Raw genomic sequence first — 9,123 nt, 5'->3', positions numbered from 1 at the left:
TACCCAACATTCCCTAATACAAAGATGTATTAGTTGACCAAAGAAAGTACACTTATTTAAGTAGTAAACAGTAATTTCAAAATACATACAGTTTAAAGTGCAACACAACTTACTACTGGGTTTTTATAATTTCTAGCCAAGGGCAAGAAAGTCTGATACCTGAGGAAAGGAATGTGAGAATGATTTCTTGGAATATGGTTGAGTCAGGTCATCCTACTTGCCATAGATCTGTTCTTTTCAACTATCAAAAGTTTTACTTTTACTTTTTCCTGTATCTTATCTTTTAATTTCTTAACCTTTTAGAATCCATGTTTTCTTGTACTTAATTAAATTTATATCAAAGAGAAAACTTTAGGTGAAAATGAAAACTAAACAAAAAATGCTTAGATATACATGGAAACAGACCAGGGAGCAAAATGGAAGAAAATGTATGAAAGGCACTCTTTCATTCCTTTCATATGGTATATGTACACAAAAGCAAAAGTTGTTATTTACCCAATGTGATGTAAAATTAATTTCCTCCGATTCATATTCTCCTAGGAAACACTGCTGTGTAGAGTTAACTATCTGTGTTATAAAATCATAACAAAGCAAAAATCACTCCTTTTAGTGTTTTTGTATAGTGTTTTGGAGTAAAATGTTAGTAGATAAAAATGGAAAAAAAAAAACACAGTGTTTGCTCTTAAGGTGATACCAAATCTCAAAGACACAATGGCAAATAAATAAATAAATAAATGTTTATTGTCATTCTGTCTCTTGTTTTGATCTGTACATGCAAAGTGCTGTGAACATACAGTATCATGAGGGAGAATGGGGAATGCCATGCTAGCTAAGGCAATGCCTGGAACTAAAGTAGATTTATGACAGTTTCAGGGAAGTCTGAAATAAGGCAAATACAGGAACTTTGACAATTTCATTAGCTAATTCCTTGATATAGTTTTAAATAAGCAGAATAGCTAGCTAAAAACAGAAAAGTCACACAGACAAAACTGGCAATAACTTGATAGCAATAGCCCTAACGATTTTATGTTTTATTCCTTATAAATATATAAAAGTATATAATATAATTTATTGTATATTTATCTATTGTTTTACTTTCCTGTGGCTGTATTTGACTGCAACAGCCTACATAAGTGCAATGGGAGAAGTATATTTCCTGGCAGAAAGGCATTCTCCTTGAGTCTAGTTTGGTGAACAGAGTTGGAGCAAAAGGGATAAACTCACACTTACATGCTACCCATGTTATGAATTTTATTGTGAACTAAAGTCAAGAATAATAGCTGCATTGCTTTACATTTATTAACTTGATTTACATATATGTATTTTCTAAATTTAATTATGTTGTCACTTATATTTGTTTCCTAGTGTTACTATAACACATCACCAATGACTCAGTGAGTTGAAACAACAGAAACTTATTATCCCACAGTTCTGGAGATTGGAAGTTTAAAATGAGTCTCACTAGGCTACAGTCAAGATGTCAGCAGGCTGTGTTCCTTCCTGGACTGCCAAGGAAGAGTCTGTTTCTTTTTCTCTTCCGTCTTTTAGAGGCAGTCTTCATCCCTTGCTTGGCAACCCCTTCCAAGCGGTGATCCCACTACCCTGACCTCTGCTTGCACTGCCACCATCTCCTTCTGACTCGGACTCTTGCCTCTTTCTCTTTTTCTTGGGATTACGTTGGTCCACCCAGATAGTCCAGGATAGCCTCCCCATCTGGAGGTCCTTAACTTCATCACACCAGCAAATCTCTTCATGTGGAAGGAACCATGTTCACGGTTCTGGGCATCTTTTGCAGGGTGGGAGACCACTTTCTGCCTCAAATATCTATATCTATATTGGTATATTTTGTGAAACTGGGCAATCTAAAGTCTTCATGTCTCATTGGCTAGTACTCATTGGGATAGTTTCACAAAAGCTTACACTAGTTACACTTTCTATATTATCTATAAAATTTGTTCTAAACAATCTATGCAAAAATCCCTTTGAATGATAAGTAGAAAGTATTTCGGTTCAAAGTTTCCAAAGTGTATACACACATAAACATGGGCTCACATATCACTTGTCCACAATTAGGAACTATAAGGCTTTCAATGGAGATTTTCTGGTCCCCTAAGGTCTACAAAAGTTTGGTTTGAACTGCCAATGCCATCTCCCTGCCTTCACCAGATGCCTACATGCCATGGGTCATATCTATCATCTGCTTTCCAAATGGCTATTTCTACATGCCACCTCCATGGAAAGGAAAAAAATCCTTTCAAGGAAACCATTCAAAAGAGAAGTAGAAATCCCTGAAGATACGGGTGACAGAAGACAAAATAGAGTTTACATATGCTTGGAGAAGCTTAACTACTCTGCCACAAAACAATTCTCCACTGAACTTCTTATATCCCCCATATATATTGGATCTTAAACTAATACTGGTGCCTTTCTCTTACTCATTCTCTTTATCCCTCCTTACTTTTTTCTGTGTTTCAGTTAAAAGCTACAGATTTTTTTCCTTTTATTAAACAAAACTATTACTTATAAAGCCTCAGACCCTTCCATAAATAATGCCATCAGTTATTATCCTCTATTCTACACACCTGTCCAGAATTGGTTTTGACTTTTTCAAAACATAAAGGTACTTGTACAAACAACAACCATCGACAAGGTTGGAGAAATTTTGTTGACAAAAAAGTTGTTGTCAAGCTTCAATAACAAAATCTTACATCATCTCATGAAATGCACATGATTTTTGGTTAATTAAATGTAAATACCAAAATATCTACTTCTTAATATCAAACAACAAAAATAATTTGAGCTATAGTTGTCACAAGAAGTAATGATTTTTAAAAAACAGTAAAATTCATATTTCAAATAGATAACTGAATGATAAAGATTAGTGTTTACCCAATCACAAAGAGATTAATTTAAGATGTGGACTCAGATTATATGATATCAATTAAAACCCATATGAAATATTATGTAAAAAACATCCATGTTAAGATACGGTTGCTTAAAACATTGCCTTGAGATTGATGCATAATCAAAAAGGGTACAAACCAACAATTCCTACGGCATCTTTTCTTATATTGTAATCACTTTTCTCTTTGTTTGCTTCCTCTCACAATTTTTCAGCATTCTATCTGCATTTCATGTTTTGAACATTGAGAAAACTCTGAAAGGACAAGCATACAGTAGGGTTGGAGCTTGGCTGCCCACAAAGAAGGGCTGTGCCTCCATGAGGTGTGAGGCTACAGCTCAGCAACTTCTCCAGTGTTTCCAGGAGGATAAGAAGTCAGCTAGCCAGGCACCCAGGAGGAAGAAAAGCAGGATTTGGAGATTTCTGCACTCCCCACTCTGCTATGAAGTGTGTGTTGGTGTTTTGTCACTTCAACATCTACTTCATCAGCATTATCAGCTCTATAGACATTCAAATCATTATATTAAAATTAATGTCTGTCTCTGTTGTAATTTCTGAATTTCTTTGTTGACATGGATTATAGTTAGTGTACTTTTCCATTTCAAATCATGACAGATATTTGGATTTTTTAATTTTTTTTAATTTTTTTAAGATTTTATTTATTTATTTGAGAAAGAGAGAAAGAACACAAAAAGGGAGAGGGGCAGAAGGAGAGGAGGAAGCAGACTCCTGCTGAGCAAGGAGCCTGATGCAGGGCTTGATCCCAGGACCCTGGGATCATGACCTGAGCTGAAGGCAAATGTTTAACTGACTGAGCCACCCAGGCACACTAGATATTTGGATTCCTTTAAAAAATAATGTATTAAACCAAGGAAAATAGATTTAACAATATAAAGTATATCTGATTTAATTATTTGCTATAGACTTAACCATTTCTTCAAGTGGTACATATTCATAAGTTGGATGTTCACAGTATGAAATGTTGTGTACTGATGAAGGAATGTATATGGATAAAAGAAATCTTGGAATAGATCCATATTTATGTAAATAAATTGAATCTGCTCTATTTATCCCAAAACAGGGTCTCAGGTGATATTTCAGATGTGTTCCTATATGGGTCAGTGGGGACCACACACATTAATTGTGGTGATGCATGTAGAAGTCACAACTTGGGAACTAACCAAATGATTCTTATTATGGCAGCAAAACTACAGTAAATGGGGGCAGAGACAGACTGTAGCAATTTTTTAAACAAAGGCCGGCAAAATATTGGTATGTATGTACAAAATGAATAAAACTCAAAGCCATATAGCTGAGTGATAACCTTGAAATATCAAAATAAGTCATACAACAACCTGTGTGTACACTTTAAAACATATATTATATTCACTTTATAAGGTTGCATTTCTTTTTTAAGATTTATTTATTTAATTTAGAGTTTGAAAGAGAGCCTGTGAGCAGGGGGAGGGACAGAGGAAGAGGGAGAGAATCTCAAGCAGACTCCCCACTTGTGTGTGGAGCCCAATGCAGGGCTCAATCTCTCCACCCTGAGAGCATGACCTGAGCTAAAACCAGGAGTCAGATACATAGCCGACTGAACTACCCAGGCACCCCATAAAGCTGAATTTCTTAAGAACATGTATCAATTTTTATGGAGGAGATCCTTGTGTAGGGAAAGGAAACTGATTTAGGAGTGGGAATTAGGATGAGGATAAACACAGGATATGGAATTATGTATCATTAACTCAGTTTAGTCCCTTAGGTTAAAAAACTAAACATAAATAACTTTAGACACATATTCCTAATTTTTTATTCTTTCTGATCTTTTAACGCACTATAGGTCATGTGTAAACAGTTTTGTCTTTATTCTCAGATAGGAAACATGGAAGAATCCATTGTGGAAAATATTGAAAGTTTACTGTGATTGATAGATGATGAAAGCATATATCTGAGAAAAACTCTACTTACATCCAGACATTTGACGGAACACAATAAAAATAACAATTAAGGAAAGCAGGTAAATTGTATATATTAAGAAAAACAGGGGTGCCTGGGTGGCTGAATTGTTTAAGCGTCTGCCTTTGGCTCAGGTCATGATCTCAGGATCCTGGGATAGAGCCCTGTGTGGGGATCCCTGCTCAGTGGGGAGTCTGTTTCTCCCTCTTCCTCTACCCCTGCCCATTCATTCTCTCTCTCTCTCTCTCTCTAATAAAATCTTCTAAAAAATCCTCAATTGGGAAATCAAAGTTACTCTGAATAATTAGCAAAGACCAGTGGCATCATTTCTTGCTCTCAGATGCTTAGGGAAAAACCAAGAATTGCATTCAAGCTCTCAGGGGAGTGTCTCAAAGGGAGAAGATGTTCATAAATTCTTCTGACAGCAGTCAGGTCTAATAATAACACAGAGGAACAAGAAGACAGTCTTCACTTAAGGTGAATAGATGGCATTGATTATATTGATTACTAGATCAGCTGCAGTGATGATTTTGGATCTCTGTCTTCCATTTAAGTGACCGATATGAGTATAGTCACCAAAGCCAGACTCAGTACAGTACAACATGCGTGTAAATCATCTCTCTTCATAACTAGGTTTTCTGGAGTAATGATATATGTCTACTACTATGAGGATGTTCTTTGAAGGTGGTAAGGGACCTCATTTCTATTTGTTATTATCTCTACATTTATATTGAGATTTTAGACAATAAACATCGTGAAGTGGGAATAAGCATTTTTGCAAGCTCAATTGAGATTCTTCCTCTCTCCTTCCCTTCCTCTCTCTTTCCCTCCTTCCTTTTAATGGGAGTGCAATGTTCTCAATATGACCATCCCATTTACCTCAGTTGAGGCCATTTACAAAATGTTACAGAACATTTAGTTGAAATTGTTTGCATTTGCATAAGAGGACATCCTTGGGCTCCATGACCTTGCCCCAGGTCCTGGTATAACTCTAGAGTTTCTGCTTTCATCTGATAAGAGCCAGATTTGATGCTCAATTTTCCTGTTTGTTGTCCCCCCCCACCCACCGGCAGTTATTGGGTACGACTGGTGGGAGGAGGACCACACAAATATTCACTCAATTGAGTTTCAGAAAAACACCGGGAATTTGTGGGGTTTTTTGGGTGGAAGGATTGTTGTTGTTGTTTTTTTGTTGTTGCTGTTGTTTTGTTTTTTTAAGATTTTACTTATTCATCTGAAATAGAGAGAAAGAGAGCGAGAGATCAGGACAGAGGGGAGAAGTAGAGGGAAAAGAAGACTCCCCAATGAGCAGGGAGCCCTACTTGGGGCTAGATCCCATGACCCTGAGATCATGACCTGGGCCAAAGGCAGATGCTCAACCATCTGAGCCACCCAGGCATCCCCAGAACTCCAGGCATTTGCAAAATCCCAATAAAATAGATGTGGGGATGAAGATGTTTACCAAACTGTATAAACTTCTGTAGAGCAGTCTTTCTCTGGATATAATCTTTGTAGGTTAAGGCATCAGACTGTCATTTGGTTGTCCTAATAAATGTTTGTTATTGTTTTGCTGCAAATATTTTGTTAATTTGAATAGATTTTTGGGTAGAGTGAATTTTGTGAAGTAGTTTTATCTGCCAAATTAATATTGAATTTCTACTCTATTTTTTGGAAATTTCTGTTTAATTAAGGGCATCCAGAGTCTCTAGTTTTTAACATTATAAAAGTTTAGAGGCATCTGGGTGGCTCAGTTGGTTAAGTCTCCAACCTGGGGTCAGCTCATGATCTCCAGGTCATGAGACTGAATCCCACTTCAGGCTCTGCACCGAGTGTGGAGACGCTTAAGATTCTTTCTCTCTACCCAATCCCTCTGCATGTGCAGGCCCAATCTCTCTCAAGGAAAAAAAAAAAAAAGTTTAACATTTTCTGACATTAAGTCCTTGACCAGTCTAAAGTTGATATTTATACGCATCAAGTAAACATCCAATTTCATCCTCTGTTATATAGGTCATCATCTCCAGATACATTGAATAGGCCATTTTTGCATGCCTGTCCTAGCATGCCATTTGTGTCATATGCTACAGTTTTATCCATTCATGGGTCTTTCCTGAGGTCTCTACTCTGTTCCATTGATGGATGCCATATTGCCTGAATAACTCCAGCTTTGTAAGTTTTATTATCTGGTAGTGTAGGTCTCTTTTAAAATTTACTATGTTATTCTTTATAATTTGCATTTTTAAAATACATTTTTAAATCAATGTCAAGTTCTATACATTCCCTTAGTAAGATTTTGATTGCAAAGTTATCATGCAAATAAGATTAATTTGAGTACAATTGACATTTTTATAACACTAAGTTTCACCATCCAGGAACATAATATTTCTACCAATTTTTTTAGGACCTCTGTAATTTTTCCCAAAATGTTTTAACTTTTCACCTTTTAAGAGTAGGTTCAGTCTAGTTTTTATAAGACATTCTAATCTTATGGCATTTCCCTTTTATTCTTCATATTTATTGCTTTTTCCTTTCTAAATGGTATTAATTCTTCATCTATTCAAATGCTCAGTTTTTTTTCTAATTCAGTCTGATAATGTGATTAGCTCTAATTATAGACTTCCCAAAATTAAACCACCCAGCCAAACATGAGATCAATGAAGTTTGGACTGCTGTTTTGTAATAATTAAATTCTTATGCATTTTATAAATTGATATCAATGACATATTAATATTGTTTAGGGGAGATATGCATATATATAAAGCCTGAATATATTGTGGATTTCTTTTATTATCATATCTTAATTTTTTTTTTAATTTTTTTATTTATTTTTTTTTTTTTAAAGATTTTATTTATTTATTTGACAGACAGATCACAAGTAGGCAGAGAGGCAGGCAGAGGAGAAGGGAGGAAGCAGGCTCCCTGCTGAGCAGAGAGCCCGATGCGGGGCTCGATCCCAGGACGCTGGGATCATGACCCGAGCCGAAGGCAGCGGCTTCAACCCACTGAGCCACCCAGGCGCCCCCATATCTTAATTTTTAAATCAATGATTTGTCTCCCAGAATGAGTTACAGTGGGCTTCTCATTTTTTCACTCTGGAATAGTTAGTAAAAATACATGCATAATTTTTCCCCACTTAATTTTGGAACATTTGCCTTTAAAAACAGTATGAAGGAGAAAGGAGTTGGAAAAGTAGAAGTAGACAAACTGCAATCTTTAAATAAAATGTGTTAACACAACACATTTCAAGTTTACTTGATGAAAGATGAAATAAAGGTGTAAGTAAATGTACTCCATCTCTCTCCATGCCCTGCCCAGTTCACTTTTCTGGATAAAATAATCATTAGTCCTGTCCATGTACATTTAAACAGATAAAATTTAAGTACTTCAAATAAATGATTCCATATTTTTTTCCCTTTGTTCCCTATTACTTTTCTTTCATACATGTAGTTCATGCAATGTTATTTGCCAGTCTCTAAGACATTTGAGATAATATCCCCTATTTTGGAGTGGTATGTCTCTTTGTTGGAAAATGTATTAATAATAGTTTATTGAATGATTTCAGGTAATAAATTTTAACAAATATATTCTAATAATTTTTACTTGTCTTAAGATGAGCAAGAAAATATAACTACAATGTTAAAACCATCATTTCAGAGATACTAGTCTTAAGCAAAGCAAAAGTGGGAACATTAGCTATAGCCATCTTTTTTAACATTAATAACTTCTAGATACAGGCCTTACTTTCTGTGCAACATACGAAAAATCATAACCTGAAAAAAAAAAAAAAACAAAAACTTGGGGCGCCTGGGTGGCTCGGTTGGTTGGGCGACTGCCTTCAGCTCAGGTCATGATCCTGGAGTCTTGCGATCGAGTCCCGCATCAGGCTCCCAGCTCCATGAGGAGTCCGCTTCTCCCTCTGACCTTCTCCCCTTTCATGCTCTCTCTCTCAAATAAATAAATAAAATCTTAAAAAAAAAAACAAAAAAACCTCACAAGCGCTAAATATTCAGATACACTATTCTAGAGAAAATAAGATTTATTTATGTGCATTAGAGTGGGCATGTTAGGGACATCTGCAAGGTTGCTAAATTATTATCTATCATCATAAAAAATCATTAAACAATATTTAAAAATCATAAAAGCATAATGGTATGAGAACACAATTTAATAAATCAAATGAGTAATGGAATGAGAATATCATTAGATGCGCAGAGTTTTAATGAGAAATGTAAATCAATGTCTATTAAATGAGTTAATCATGGCTTATT

Source organism: Martes martes, assembly GCF_963455335.1.
Source record: "Martes martes genome assembly, chromosome: 10".
Taxonomy (NCBI): Eukaryota; Metazoa; Chordata; class Mammalia; order Carnivora; family Mustelidae; genus Martes; species Martes martes.
The sequence above is the reverse complement of the archived record's forward strand: the minus strand, read 5'-3'. Positions refer to the sequence as shown.